General features: G+C 40.9%; 1 protein-coding gene and 1 long non-coding RNA gene across 5 annotated transcripts in view; one reads left to right on the top strand and one right to left on the bottom strand.

Annotated features, from left to right (window-relative positions):
* The window catches only part of KATNBL1 (katanin regulatory subunit B1 like 1), a 51435-nt gene extending 50423 nt beyond the window's left edge, over positions 1–1012 (bottom strand). The window contains exon 1 of one of the 3 annotated variants that reach the window (XM_073348821.1): positions 809–1012. The gene's annotated coding sequence lies outside the window, so the exon portion shown is untranslated. The other 2 variants (XM_073348823.1, XM_073348822.1) reach the window with 2 other exon arrangements.
* LOC140913104 (uncharacterized) lies at positions 513–11232 on the top strand. Of its 2 annotated transcripts, none has more exons than XR_012159472.1 (4): positions 513–1817; positions 2963–3071; positions 3897–4074; positions 11147–11232. It is a non-coding gene; the product is annotated as an uncharacterized lncRNA (long non-coding RNA). The 2 variants fall into 2 exon arrangements; XR_012159471.1 differs by lacking the exon at positions 11147–11232 and adding an exon at positions 4689–4848.
* The last annotated feature ends 4693 nt before the right edge of the window (positions 11233–15925 follow it).

Genomic DNA, 15925 nt, shown 5'->3' with positions numbered 1-15925 from the left:
TAGCAAAGCAATGCACTGTTCCGCCACAAACAGTCTGTAGGTATCTGAAGAGTTTCCTTCTTTTTCCCCAGGAATAAAACATCAGTTCCACCCACTGAACAAAGTAAAGACCAGCAAACCTCAGGATATGCTTTTCAGCCGTACTGGTGTCTCGTTTTAAATTGGAGCTTGTATCATCATCCTGTTAGGAAACGCAGATCTACCCAACCTTGCTCATTTGGAAGTACAATTATTTGAAGACATTCTGCCAGGTAAAATGAAGGGGCTGATCATCTACTTAATGGCACGGGTAACGTCTCCTTCCAAGGGGCAGCCAATGCGCATGAAAGGCACAGCACGGGCGAGGAGAGGAAGGTGGCAAGGTCGCGCACCGGGCGGGTAGGAAAAGAGAGGCGCAGGGCTGCTGTCAGGGGCTAGCCCACGCCCTGGGAAAGGCCGAGCTGCGAGGCCTGTGACAACACGCCTGGAAGTGTCACGAGAGAGGAGCGCACCCCTCCCCCCGCCAGCAGCAACACCTGTCCCGGAAGGGATACGGCTGGAGAGACGGTCCCTGTCAGCCTCTCCCGCCATGGCTCTCACCTGGCACCAGCCAGGGTCTAACACATGACGGACAACCCCGCCGCAGAGGCACCAGCACCTCCGCCCCAGGCCGATCCATGCCGGGACCCTGACTGAGCTGCGGGCCGGGACTCCCCGCTGTGGAGCGGGGCGTCCGCGCTGCCCGGCAGAGGGAGCGGTCCCGGGCTCAGCCCCCAGGCAGGAAGGGCCGTGACCAAGAGCGGTCCCGAGACCCCGGCTGCCCACTCACCCGCTGCTCATGGTACCGCTCCGCCCGGGCTACGCCGAGCCGAGGAGGCGGCGCTGATCCGGGGCAGTCCTAGCGCCGGGGCCCACTCCCCAGAGCCTGCGCCATTCAAACTGCGGCGCGCTGCATGCCGGGCCGGAGAGAGCCGGGGCGGGCCACCGAGGCCTGCCTCCTCCCAGCCGGCGGCCTTCGCACCGCGCAACGAAACCGCCTCCCCTGGTGGCGACCGGGGGAACTGGCCGCTTACGTCACTCGGCAGCCTCAGCCTCTTCCTTGCGCACCAGTGCTCTTGTGTAAACCCGCTTCGCTGCCCAGGGCAGCCCGCAGGCAAAGCAACATCCCTGCCTCGCTCCAGCCCCCTATTGGTCTCGTCCACCCCGCGATTTTACTTCTCCATTGTCACCAGCCTCTAACTAACCCGTCCCACCACCGCTCCACAGCTCTCCCTCAGTCCCCCTTCTTCCCTCGCCCTGCAAGGTTTACCAGTTGCCCCCTTCAGCGCCCCCGCTCCAACTCTCCCGGCTCTCACTGCTACCCCAACCACGTCTGCCCCTCAGAGTCAGGGCCCCATCATCCCATCACCTCCCCATCTCTTCCCCGTCCCCTGCCTCACCATCCCACAACATACCTTACACTGTCTCACCACCCCCAGAACTAGTGTCCCTCACAGAGTTTCAGTGCCAACCCCCTTCAGCATCACTAGCCTCACAAGCCTCTCAGTCTCGCTGCCCCCCAAACCCACCTCCAGGGAGTTTTCCTGCCCCCACAACCCAGCCTCAGCCCCGCCGCTTCCACAGTTCTGTCAGGCCACCTCCCTGTCCCACAACTCTTCCCCGTGCCCGCCAGTGTACAACTCCGTCAGACAGTCATTCCCCCCATTTTGTCTCACAGCCACCACAAGCAGCCCTTAACCAGTCTGAACCACCCCTCTCTACAGCCCAGTTTCACTACCCTCAGTCCCCACCACCATGACCCCCATCAAAACCACCTTATTGTCCCCACAATTATAGTGGTATGTATATATTTTTTTGGCTTAAAAATGACTTTTTGATGGAAATAATGTTTGCACAAAAAGTTTTTGTTTCCTTCAATTTTTTTGATTTTTCAATAAAATGAACCTACACTTTTTAAATTTTTTAATATAAAATGTTTGTTCCTTCTTATTTTTCTCCTCCTGCCTACTGTTCCAAGGGGAAAAAAGGGAAAAGGGGAGATGGGATTGAGTTGTTTCATCAAAAAAATCAGTGAAATTTTTTGATGGAAAATACTCAACATTTTCCAACCCAGCCCTACCCGTATTCTCTCTGTAGATATAATCCTTGCAGCCAGCCTCATCACTTCAGCACCCTCTCAGGCAATCACTTCTTCTCCCCACCAACTCCCTTAGTCTCATTTGTGTGAAATCCTGACTGCATTGAAGACAATGTCAATTTTGCCATTAACTTCAACTGGGCCAGGATTTCACCCTTTGTCCCCACAATCCCTCTTAACCCACTACCTCCACATCCTACATAGGGCTCATTGCCCTCACAAACTCCCACAGTCTCAACTTTAGAACCCATCTCTCTTTCTCCACACAGCCTCCCTCAGACAGCTTCATCACATCCACAACACCCCCCAGACTCACCATCCCCATAACACCATAAAGGCCTTTGCCCACACAATTCCTCTCAGGTCTTGGTCTATACTTAAAAGTTTTGCTTGCAAAGTTATGTCAGAGTGTGTGTGTATGGGGGGGGGGGGGGGGAGGCATTACACTTATAACTGACATAGCTTATGCTGGCAAAAGCCCTGGTATAAATACAGTTATTTGGAAAAAACATACTTTGCTGGTATAACTATTTCATTCGATTACTGGTGTAAGTGATACTGGCAAAATAACTCTTTTGCCAGTTTAAGCTGCATCGTGGTTAGGAGAGTTTGCCAGTATAGCTATATCCATAACTACATGGGCAATCCCTTTCTAGTGTAGACCCTTTTCAGTCTCTCCTGCTTAAAAAATTCTGATTTCTGGGGAAAAAAAAAGAAAAGAAAATGAAACGAAACAACCAACCCAAAATTCTATCCTTTCGGTTGAAATTTCTTATGCTTCTTGTGAGCCTCAAAGTACATTTTTGGAAAGAGAAGGTTTGCTGATGTTCCTTTCTTTCTTCACAGAGTCATCTGAGTGAGAAAATTAAAAATGTATCTTCATGCTTTAAGAACTTTGATGACCAAGAACATTGGTGCTTGAATAACTCAAAGACTATTTGCATTTAAACATAAGGTAGGCTTATCATTTTCCTGAGTGTGTTCAATCTAGGTAATAATCTTGTGACACTGTGTTGGTACGTTGCAAAGCAAGATGACGTGTAAAATGTCTTTCATGTTGCAATCCAATGTCACAAGCTGATGACATTTCACAAGCCTCAGAAGTGACTTGGGGAACTGTAAACTTCCTGAAAATTGTCTTGATGCATGCATAATTTTTTCTTACTGAATTAAGAGCACGTGAGTTGTGGATGTCTGGACATATAAAACTATTACAGATCCTTTTTTAATGCCTTACTTTGTACTATGTTGAGAAATTTGGTGCCATATTGGCAAAACCAGTATCAAAAGAAGGGAAAGTATCATATTACCATAGGTCCTGCTAAAATGTCTGGCTATTATTTGACTGCACAACACATATCTGAAGATGTTGATCTTCTCAAGTAGGGATCAATGTCCCTAAGTGTGTCCATAACACATCATGGATGCTAAATACATTTTTAAAATAAGCCAACTAAATAAGTTTTGATGTTTGGTAGTGATGATGGTGGCAGGGATGTTTCCTAGTATATTTTTTTAATAGCTGTAGAGAGAATCTCAGAAAACAGTGTGATGTCCAGAGGGATTTTTGTTGTAACACAGTAATTGATTCCCCTCAATATCTTGTGGCTAATTAAATCAAACAAAAACAAAATATAAAGGGATTGTCAGTACCTGGAGAAATTGCAGAGACTTCCAGGAAAATTATCAGGCCCTGTGGTATTGTATTAATTATTATTATTATTTATTATTACTATTAATAATTATTATTATTTTATTGTCTTCATTTGTATTACGGTAGCACCTAGAGGCTCCAACCAAGATCTGATTCCCTTTGTGCCTGGCACATAGTAAGAGACAGTCCTTACCCTGAAGATTTTACAATCTAAATGGACAAGACAAACAGTTTGAGAAAAAACAGAACTGAATTTGCAGGTTACAGGCCAGCCCAATCTCCTCCTCCAGCAACATTAGGAAGTGTAAGTGTGTGTATGTGTAACTCACTACCAGATAGCTCTCCTTATGCAGTGGGACTGGAATGGGAAGGTAATTCATCATCTAATGCTTCCTTCTGGCTGGGACATCACAAATTATAAGGTGGATCTGATATTCAATATAATTTTGGGAAAGGCTGTGGCTCTCCTATTTAATAATTCTACTGTGTAATTTATTGGGCTTTTCATCAGCCTCTTTTGCTCCTTTAAAAAAACACCACTTTGTTCCTGTTCCACCTGTTTTTCAAATCATGTCTGTTAAAGGAAAGTATGGATCTCTCCAGTAAAAATTATTTAATATTGTGGATTTAGCAGCTATGTAGTGCATTACATCTTCAAAGCAGTGTACAGATATTAATTTATTAGTTCTCACAACACCCCTGTGAGGCAGATAAGTAGATCAATAGCAGAACTAGTGGCAGATAGGACTCAAGAGCTCGTGGCTCAGAGCAGTGTGCTCTGACTACTAAAGAATACTGCCTTACCCATTTTATACTTCTTTTAAAGAGCATGTATCAAAAATGTTATATTTGTCATGTTTTGAAAACAGTACAGCATGTTTTTATGGGCATATACTGTACTTGACATTTTTCTTTCAGATTAAAATCTGAGGGAACAATTCCACAGCTTCCATATCCATATGCCAGAACAGAAAAAACTGTAGAAAAGCAACATGATGGCGTATGTGTTGAAATGAAATAATTGTACAGTAATTCTACCCTAATAAAAATAATTGTCAGTGTGGATGAATACTGAAGACACCTTGTACTTCATCCCACAACCAACATATTCTCTTGTATTATTACTAGAATATATCTCAAAACAATGCCACCATCAACTGGAAATAAAAAAAGACTGTAGTAACATGAAGAAGAATTAAGTACGTTACTGCAAAATACAAAGTGTTATTTTATTTGAAACAATTCTAACTTCCTGAAAATAAGTTGTGATACGTAAATAACTTGTCATTATAAAGTATGTATTTTGCAGAAATGAAAAAAAATATAACTATACAAAAAGATTAGCAGCACTCAGGATATTGGATGTACAGATAAATCAAGATTTTGCAATAGCAATTTATTTTATTTAATAAAAAAAGCCACATAACCATGTATGTAGCTTTTAGGATAGTAGTGTAACTAGTTTGTTTAGTCAGGGCTGCCAAATTTAATCATGTTTTTGCTACTGAACGCTGGTATCAAAAACCTCAGGTGAAGACAAGCTGTTTTGCAGCACCACCTAGGGGTCAAAAGAGGTAATAGCACTATAACTTCTGCTTAGGGCCCAATTCTGCTTTCAGACATACATACACAAACAACCCCCAGTCCACTTGGTATTTCACTTGATGACTATTTTTATGCTGCTCCCTATGCCTGGAAAGACATTCCTCTTCTGGTAACCAAGCATCCTCACTCTCTTTTTCCAAATACCTCCTCAAACCCCATTTCTTTCACCTTACTTTCTACTGCTTACTTCCACTTTTGTGGTATCTCTTGCCCTACTTCACTGTCAATTAAAAAGCAAATCAGAATTTATAAGATTGATTTGCAATATTTCATGATTCACCTTCTTTGCCTTAATCCTAATTTCTCCATTCTCTTTTCCTTCCTTTATCTGTTTTCTTAATTTTCTATGTTTGTCTGATTGAGGCCAGGTCTACACTAATCACATTTTGCTGGTATAGCTATACCAGTATACTATACTGGCAAAGTCTGATCATAGCTTATGCTGGTAAAGCTATTTTTTTGACAGCATATCTTATTCCAAATAAGTGAAATAAGCAAAAGTGCAGTTTTGCCAGTATAACTGCATTGACACTATGGGCTTTTGCCAGCACAGCTATTTTGATCAGGGATCACAACTTGTGACATAGCTATGCTAGCAAAAGTTTGTAGTGTAGTGTAGACTGTAAGTCCTTTTGGGACAGCATTAACTCCTGTGGCATCCCCTCCATAAATTAGTATTATTTATCATTATTTTTATTATCATAGTACATAGGAGCCCCAGTCATGGACCAGAACCCCTCTGTGTTAGGCGCTGTACAAAGAACGAAAAGAGATGCTAAACTCTGATGTGAAACTGAGGGAGACTAGAATCATGCTGACAGTGATTAGAGAGATCAGCTCTGTATTGTTGAGTAGTTGGCTCTCCATGCATCTAGTTCCTGCTTCCATACACCTGGGTATTTCCTTCTCTTTAGATTTCCAGGTTCTGAACTGTTGAAAAACTTTTCCACATGATGGGACAATTTTCTGAAAACTCCTTTACCCTATCTGTCTCCTGTCAGGAATCAGAGCCTGCAGCAGAGTTAGTCTCCAGGCAGCCTCATCAGTAGCTGGCCTGCAGCAGGCTGCCTGAGTAGCCATGTCACATGATTGGCTGTAGAGACCAGTAGGCTGACTCAAGTCAGCAGCAGCAGTTTACTGCCTTCTCAATGCTCACACCTACTACTGTGCCTGCTCCTGTGTTACCTTGTTCCTGCTTTGCCCCCAGCCTTGCCACAGTCCTGCCCGTGCCTTGAACCTCTCCTTGCTTGATACCCTGCTTGCTCACTTCCTGCCCTCTGGTTTAACCAATAGCTGAGTACTGAATCTGGCTCAACTCCTAGCTCTGGTACCCAGTTCCTGCCCTCCAGTATGACCCTTGGCTTTGGCTCCTGATGCCTTCTCTGACCACTAGGCTAGACTGCCCTTGTCCTGGGTAGCTGACACTCCCACAGGTGGTGTATCTGGGATATGGTCTGGGGAGAGGAATTTGGCTAAATGGGCTCTATGCTCCAGTTTATTCTAGACTGCCCAAAGGCTGCTCTAGCTTACGCTGAGGGCTGAACTGATTCCTGACCAGTCCTGGAATCCACTAGCCACAAATGTGGTATATATCCATGATGTTGCTCCCTCCCAACCAAAGCTGCAGTGAGCTCAGCATGGCCACAGCTCGAAATTGGAACCAAAATACCCAAATGCATGCTAGGTGTTTTGCAGACAACTAGAGAGACAGAGCTTACAATCTAAAGAGAAAACATACAAAATATAATATTCAAAGTACAGGAGGCAGGACAAAAGCAGGACAAGACAATCACAAATTCTTTAAAAAAATCCACCTTTGTTAATTGGTTTTGGTTCTTTGAACTTTGTGAATTTGCAATTTTATATGGTTATCTAGAGAATTGATTGAAGAAAGAGAATTACAGAACATTTCAAATCATTTTAATGTTTTTGTTTTGATTTTTGATGTAATCAACATTTACTGAAAAATTGTATTAGATTTTTTGGTTTATTTGTTTTCTTTTTTTTAATTGTCTAAATAAAATAGCATTTAATATTTTTTGTCAGTTAGTCATGGGATTTTTTTCTTAAAAATGTATATCAAAATTAAAATATTAATTTTGAATATTTACTATTTTAAAAAAGGAAGACAAATGAAAAAATGAGACTTTTTGATAAAAAATTAATAAAAATTCACAAATCAAAAGCCCACCAATTTTAAATTCAATTTTTGATGTAGAAAAAGGGTATTTTTAATATTTTTTATTTAAAAAGTTTAGGAAAACTTTATATATTTCTAAAAATGTTTTTTTTTCAACTAAAAAAGTATTATTAGTGGAAAATATGGTTTATAATATCTTCTTTAGAGTAATAATTTACTACAACTGCACATATATATACACATATAGAAGATGTGACAGTGTGATATAAAAGTTTTATCAAAGGAGGTTGGGATTATTTAATTATTTATGAGTGGCAGAGGCATGAATGAGTTATGCAGGTAATCTTGAATAAGTGCTGGTCAAACCTTCAGAGCATACTTTCAAATATTTTTCATATGCCACGATGTAGTCATGATTTATGATTTAGTTACCATAAATCCAACTGCACAAAACACATAAGGAATAAAAAAAATAAAACTAATAAAAGTAAAACATCTCCCAAAACAGTAGTTTTCTCCTTGCCACATAGATCAGTGAGACCTTGTATTTAACTGACTTGTATACACACACACAATAAATATATGTATAGTTAAGGGACTATAAACATACCTATCAGCAAAGGGAAAAATAAAAAGCCTATTTTTTTCTTGTCTTATTTAATCCCTCTCCCTACTATGTTGCATTTGCTTGAGGTTTCTCTGCGCTGCTTGAAAAAATTGACACCAAGCATATTTCTATTTTGAAAATAATGAATTTAATTAAAGTAAGTGAATCTGGATATGGAGGAGCTCAAGAACTCAAGGGTTGTCTCCTTCACAGCCAGCTTGAACTATATATTTAGCATCATTTTCACAGCTGCAAATAACTTGTGGTACTTATGGCTACAGTTTAAGATTTTGGTGGTGATTTTGGAGACAGTTTTGGGGGCCTGGGAAACAGGCTTTCAAAAGCCTGATTCTCTGGCAAAAAGCCTGTAGTTAGGTAAGTGTGACAAATATGAGTAAAAGTAAAAGTGAGGAAGTGGCAGTGCATTTTAATGAGAAAGCAAATTTTTCTACAGTTGAGATTCTACCTAGATGTAGAGCATGTACAATGTTATAATATATTATTGTTTTGAGTCTTTCTCAAATCTAGGTTTCAGAGTAACAGCCCTGTTAGTCTGTATTCGCAAAAAGAAAAGGAGTACTTGTGGCACCTTAGAGACTAACCAATTTATTTGAGCATAAGCTTTCGTGAGCTACAGCTCACTTCATCCGATGAATGCTCAAATAAATTGGTTAGTCTTTTTTCTCAAATCTAGGATGCTGTGTGTGTCTTACTATTTCCTGCCTTATAATTATAGTCATAATAATGTGCATTTTCCTTGTCCTAGTTTGTCCCTGTTTTTCCACATTGCTTTTTTTCACAACAGCCTACTTGTATTTTCCATTTTCACTCGTATTTTTCTATCCTTTGCAAACTTTTCTTTGTCAATTATTTGTGTAAGGCTGCAGTATGCCAACTGGCATTCTTGTTTTTCCAGCCCGACTTCCTTTCTTATTTTTCCTGATGTAGGGTTCAGATGCAATAGCATGTTTTGACAATAATGTGATATACCTTATCTTAGATCTACACTGTAATGTACACTCTGAAATATGTAGTAAATTAGGTATTTGAGGCTCTGGAACTTAAATACTTAATCTTTAGCTCATTGGTTGGTGACAGGATGATTCAGGGGATTGGTAATAGGATAAAGCTTTTCACTTCTAAATTGCCAAATCAAATCTAGCCCAGATTAATAGGGACAGAATGTTGTTACCATCTGGTGTCTGTTCAGTGACCTATGTAGAATAAAGTGATAGGCTCAGTCCTATTCCTAGTGGTCAGGTATCCAAATCACAAAAACGCTATCAGAATTAGCATGCAGGTGAAGACCAAAGATTCAATGGGAAAGAGGACTACACTCTCCTCTGAACCTTAGAGGTTGGCTTGTGAACACATTGATAGGAAAGTGGAGAAAGCTTGCTTTGCTACTGTTAGGGCTGTCAGTCAAGCACCTTTCAACACCAGCATTAAATGTACACAAATCAAACAAAATATTTGACATAGCCTGTGGCCCCACAGTGTAACAGGCTGATAGGGTTAGCCTGAAAACCATTCCAGGTTTCCAGGTAGGGAGATATGTTAGACAGGAGCGACTAATCCCAAGGAAAATATTTAGGCTGAGGGTTTAACGTAGGGTAATTTTGAAAGAACCTTTTTATTAATAAATGAGACCCCAGGAGAGAGTACTTAATTTTGATTCTACGAGAGTGCAGGGTTGTTTGTGTGGGAATGCAGGTGCTAACACTGCCACAAGTACTCCTGCGTCAATTAAAAATGACTAGGAAACTCATTCAGGACTAACCAGCCAGAACAAAGGACATGGTAAACTGAAAAAAAGTTTTAGACCGAAATGTGGGCATGTGTCTACAATTTTTTGAAAAGTTATTGCTATAGTTTTAGTTGGTGCTGCTTACGGAGATGCCAGGAAGTTGCTAATTATGACCTATGATCTCTCAGGAAGATGCCAAAAACCATTTTTGAAACTGATTGTCAATGCAAGCATTTGGGAGATGAATATGCCAACTTCTTTTAAAGAAGTCGCTGTTGGATTCTAGATAAAAAATATTGATGTTGACAGTCTCCCATTATCATCCTGTCTTTAATCTTTCTTTTCTGGTAAGATTATTGAGGAAGGTTATGGCAGAATAGGTTCGGCAGCATTTTGGTGTTTTCAGGCCTCCTCAACTCCATACAGTTTGTTTTTCTACCTGGGCTTAGAGAATATATTGGTCCTGTTAGTTGATCTTCTCAGGATGGATGATAGTCCACAGATGTATTAGCACTACATCATGGCCCACAGTAGGAAAGACAGCAGATAGATTTAAAAGAATCAGTCAATCTTCATCGGGAACTGGCTGGAACATTTTTCTTGAAACAGTGTTCTGTCAGAAAATGCATTTTTTGACAGAAATATAATTTACTGCAAAGTCATATAGATTTTGAACACAAATTTAAAATTAAATTTTCTGTTTTCTCATTGTCTTCTTCTGCCCTAACATCATGTTTTGAACCCTTTATCTAGTTTTTGTATACATTTACATATTTATTACATTCCTCACCTCTTGTTTCTTTTATTTCCTTTCTCCGTTTCAAAAATTGATTCCTCCTTTCAGCTTTTTCTTGTCCTGTTTTGTCCTCTTCCTTAGCTTCTCTACTGCAAATTACCTCAATGAACCTTCAAGCCTCTCTTTCTTTTAAAGGTGATAATAAAAAATATAAAAAGAACTAAGGATAAGGAAAAGGCTTTCCTCCCCTCCCCCCACAGTATTGCATTGTTTTGAAAATGCAGTGTTGAATTTGTATGTGTTGAATTTGTATTTGTTGAATTTGTATGTGTTGAATTACCACCTAATAAAAAGTTTAAGGGAGCCTTTCAGCATCCAAGGGGATTTCAGCTCTCATCCTTCAAATCTTACTTTCTTAAATAGCTCTATTGACATTAATGCTCAAGTGCATGATGGATGCAGAATAAAGCCTGACACCATTCAAACTTAATATCCTCTGTTTTTGTTCTTCTTTTGTTCTTCTGAAATTCAAACATGCCAGGTCTCCTACTTCATGAGATATGGATCATCACATCATGCTCCTTGCATGATATTATATGAAGTATGGAAGCTGCTGTTGATACAATGGCAATATATCAGCACTGAAACCTGCAAATTGTCCTTTCAGGACAAGGTAAGTCCCACTGTTATTAATTTTTTACTGTAATTTTCTCTTAAAAATACAATTATTGAAAACTTAAAAAAAAATTTAAAAGTTCACGATAGTAGAATAATGTAAAGATTGGGATTCACCTTACTTCTATGTACAGGTTCCAGTGATAGTCATCAGTGGGTGTAAATTTCACCAGCATATTACATGCTGGGGTTTCATATCTAATGGTAGCTAGTGAGTGTAGACTTTCAGATCTGAGAAAGCTGGGGAGGTGATGGAAGCATTGTCAACTGACATGTCTACCCTTTCTAATTAGAACTTTCAGCTCCTCTGACATATTGATAGTTTTTTTTAAAACAGGAAATCATCCTAAATCTGTTTTTTCTTTAAAATGTTCAGGTATTGGATAACCAGCAGAATAGAAGGAAAGAATATTTCCTGCATTTTAAGTCTTTGATTCTAAATGCTTTTAACAATTCTTCTTATACATATAGCTTGCTGAATTTAATTTCTTTTCTGACCGCCCTTCCATAGCTTCACTCTATTTCTCTCTTTTTTATTTTTTGGTTAATCCTTCTATGTCCTTAAATCTTTCAGTTCAGCTTAATCCTTCAAATCCTATAATTATTCAAACAAAGCATTTTAACCTTTTAGCCTTCCTGGACCCTTACCAATTATGTATGACGTGTAGGTCTATCTTGATTAACAATGCTTATTGCTGCACTTTCTTTCTTAGGATACTCACAGAAAGATTCATGCCACTGAGGTCCAATTTCTAATAGACTCAGTGTCATCACTATTACCATGAGCATTATAATGACTGTAGCACCTACTTTTTACTGTTAGGACAATTCTTTCATTCAGTCATCGCGTGAGGATATCATTAATGGAGTTGATGTAATCCCACATAAGAGGAGGCCAAAGCCTGGTTCCTTATAACAAAACACTCTTTACAATTCCTGTGTGTTCCCAGTGTTCACTCTAGTGAATTTTTTTGCAGACTACATAATTAATGTGTATCTGTTTATTTCAGGTATCAAAGAGCTTAAACATTCAGTTTAACATGTCATTTTGTCTGAATGTTTAGAAGAATCTTCACACTCACATTGTATTAAATTGCCTCAGGGGATGAGGTAAACTAGTGTGACCACACTGTACGTTGTTTATTTTATTTTTCACATAAGGTGTATTAGTGAGCAAGTCACCTTTATAGATGGGAAACATTTTCTAGGAACACAGAGCAGGAAGGGACCTCTTGGGTCATCAAGTCCAGGCCCCTGGTATTGTAGACAACCCCTCATATAATCCTGTTCATAAATTTTTCAAGATCCAGTTTAAGACTAGTTAGGTTTTTGCCCCCACTACTTCTGCTGTAGGGCTGTTCCAGAACCTCACCTCGCTGATGGTTAAAGATCTTCTAATTTCCAGACTAAATTTATTTATGGCCAGTTTATATCCATTTGTTCTTGTGACAGCAGTGTTCTTTAGCTTAAACAGCTCTTTTCCCTCGTGTTTACTCTCTGATGGATTTCTAGAGAGCAATCATATCTTTCTCAGCCTTCACTTTTTTAGGCTAAACAAGTGAAATTATTTTAGTTTCCGCTCATCAGGTAGGCTGTCCATTCCCCTGCTCATCTTAGTAGCACTTCTCTGCACCTGTTCCACTTTGAATTCATATTTCTTGAACATGGGTGACCTGAATTGTACAAAGTAGTCAGGATAAAGTCTTACCAGTGCATTGTACAATGTCATTAATACTTCCCTATCTCTACTGCCCCTATATCTAGAAGTTAGAACAGTCCAATATAGTCTTTTTGTAAGAAACAGGTCTGTATTAGAAATTGTTTCTGGACATGGGAATCATGGAGAATACAAATAATAAATAATTAGGGCTGTCAAGTGATTAAAAAATTAATTGCAATTAATTGTGTTGTTAATAACATCATACCATTTATTTAAAATTTTTTGGATGTTTTCTACATTTTCAAATATATTGATTTCAATTATAACACAGAATACAAAGTGTACAGTGATCACTTTATATTTACTTTTGATTACAAATATTTGCACTGTAAAAAACAAAAGAAATAGTATTTTTCAATTCACCTCATACAAGTACTGAAGTGCAATCTCTTTATCATGAAAGTTGAACTTACAAATGTAGAATTATGTACAAAAAACAACTGCATTCAAAAATAAAACAATATAAAACTTTCATGGTCTCTCTCTGCCTACAAGTCCATTCAGTCCTATTTCTTGTTCAGCGAATTGCTCAGACAAACAGGTCTCTCTCTGCCTACAAGTTCACTCAGTCCTATTTCTTGTTCAGCCAATCGCTCAGACAAACAAGTTTGTTTACATTGCAGGAGATAATGCTGCCCGCTTCTTGTTCACAATGTCACCTGAAAGAGAACAGGTGTTCTCATGGAACTGTTGTAGCTGGTGTCGCAAGATATTTACATGACAGATGCACTGAAGATTCATATGTTCCTTGATACTTCACCATTCCTGAGTTCCCTTCCAACCCTGATTTTCTATGAAATACCCTCCCTACCCAATGAAGCCGGAGAAGGGACCTCTGGTGAGTGTACCTTTTTAAATATAATACCTGTTATAAAAGCACGTGTTCTTTAATGATTAATTAGCCCTGAGGACTTGGGATGCATTTGTGGCCAGTACAGCTAGTGGAAAAGTCTGTTAATGTGTCTGGGGATGGAGCGGAAATCCTCCAGGGACATCTCCATGAAGCTCTCCTAGAGGTACTCTAAAAGCCTTTGCAGAAGGTTTCTGGGGAGAGCAGCCTTATTCCATCCTCCATGGTAGGACACTTTACCACGCCATGCTAATAGCAAGTAATCTGGTATCATTGCATGACAAAGCCTGGCAGCGTATGGTCCCGGGGTTTGCTGGCATTCAAGCAACATCTGTTCTTTATCTCTCTGTTTTATCCTCAAGAGAGTGATATCATTCATGGTAACCTGGTTGAAATACGAGAATTTAATTAAGGGGACATTCAGAAGTGGCCGTTCCTACTGAGCTGTTTGCCTGTGGCTGAAAAGAAATCCTCCCTGCAGTTAGCCACGCGGTGGGCGGGGGGGGGGGGGCATTGGTGCGGAGCTGTTCGCTTTTGGCTAGCAGGGATCTTCCCTGATACCAGCCATGAGGTGGGGTGAGGGGTAAAGCAATCATCCCAGAGAATTGGATGGGGGGGGCAGTTAGTTTGGTTTCTGCTGCTGCACGTTAAGAAGAAAACCGCCACACTAAATGGCCAACTCAACGTGCTTTGCTTGGTATGGGAGAGGAGGGCGCTGCTGTTACGAAGGTTGCAGAAGCTGAAAGACTATGGCTTACCATGGCTGCCTGCAAGCTGAATTCTGTTGCCCGGCACTGCGTGTGTGACCTCTAACACCAAAGCTGCAGGCACTCAATATAAGATGCAAAATGCAATCTTCTACCAAAATCACATGTGCTATGTAATGTGAATAGTGTTGTTCACCGTGAAAGAGTATAGCCATTGTTCTGTAAAATGTATCTTTTTAAATACTTCACTCCCTTTTTTTCCTCCAGCAGCTGCAAATGTTTCAAGCCTTCCTCCTCCGTCCCAAAGGCTATCTCAGATGAGGTGGTGGAAAAAACGCACGTGCGATGAAATGTTCTCTGAGCTCATGCAGTCATCCGGCACTGACAGAGCTCAGCAGAATGTGTAGAGGGACACAATAGTAGAGTACAGGAAAGTGGCCGATGAACGTGAGGAGAGGTGGTGGCAGAAAGATCAGAGGAGGCATGAGGCAACACTGGAGCTACTGCGGGATCAAATGGACATGCTCCGGCGTCTGGTGGAAGTTCATGAACGGCAGCAGGATCACAGACTGCTGCTGCAGCCCCTGTTTAACCGTCCTCCCTCCTCCCCAATTTCCATAGCCTCCTCACCCAGATACCCAAGAACGTGGGGAGGGGTGTGTGTGTGTGGAAGGCTCCAGGCACCCAACCACTCCACCCCAGTGGACAGCCCAAGCAACAGAAGGCTGTCATTCAAGAAGTTTTAAAGTGGCCTTTTCCTTCCTTCCTACCCTCCTCCTACACCCCACCCGGGCTACCTTGTGAGCTATCTCCCTATTTTTATAATCAATTAATAAAGAAAACATGTTTTTTAAATGATAGTGACTTTATTTCCTTTGCAAGCAAGCTGTGATCGAAGGGGGGAGGGCGGTTAAACGGGTGGCTTACAGGGAATTTAGAGTCAATCAAGAGGGCGGGTTTTCATCAAGGAGAAACAAACAGAAGTGTCACACAGTACACTAGCCAGTCATGAAACTGGTTTTCAAAGCTTCTCTGATGTGCAGCGCTTCCTGCTGTGCTCTTCTAACCGCTCTCATGTCTGGCTGCGCGTATTCAGTGGCCAGGCAATTTGCCTCAACCTCCCACCCCACCATAAACTTCTCCTCCTTACTCTCACAGATATTGTGGAGCACACAGCAAGCCGCAATAACATTGGGAATATTGGTTTCGCTGAGGTCTGAGCGAGTCAGTAAACTGCGCCAGTGACCCTTTAAATGTCCAAATGCACACTCTACCACCATTCTGCACTTGCTCAGCCTATAGTTGAACAGCTCCTTACTACTGTCCAGGGTGCCTGTGTACAGCTTCATGAGCCAGGGCATTAAGGGT

Source organism: Lepidochelys kempii, chromosome 6 (genome assembly GCF_965140265.1).
Source record: "Lepidochelys kempii isolate rLepKem1 chromosome 6, rLepKem1.hap2, whole genome shotgun sequence".
Taxonomy (NCBI): Eukaryota; Metazoa; Chordata; order Testudines; family Cheloniidae; genus Lepidochelys; species Lepidochelys kempii.
The sequence above is the reverse complement of the archived record's forward strand: the minus strand, read 5'-3'. Positions and strand labels throughout refer to the sequence as shown.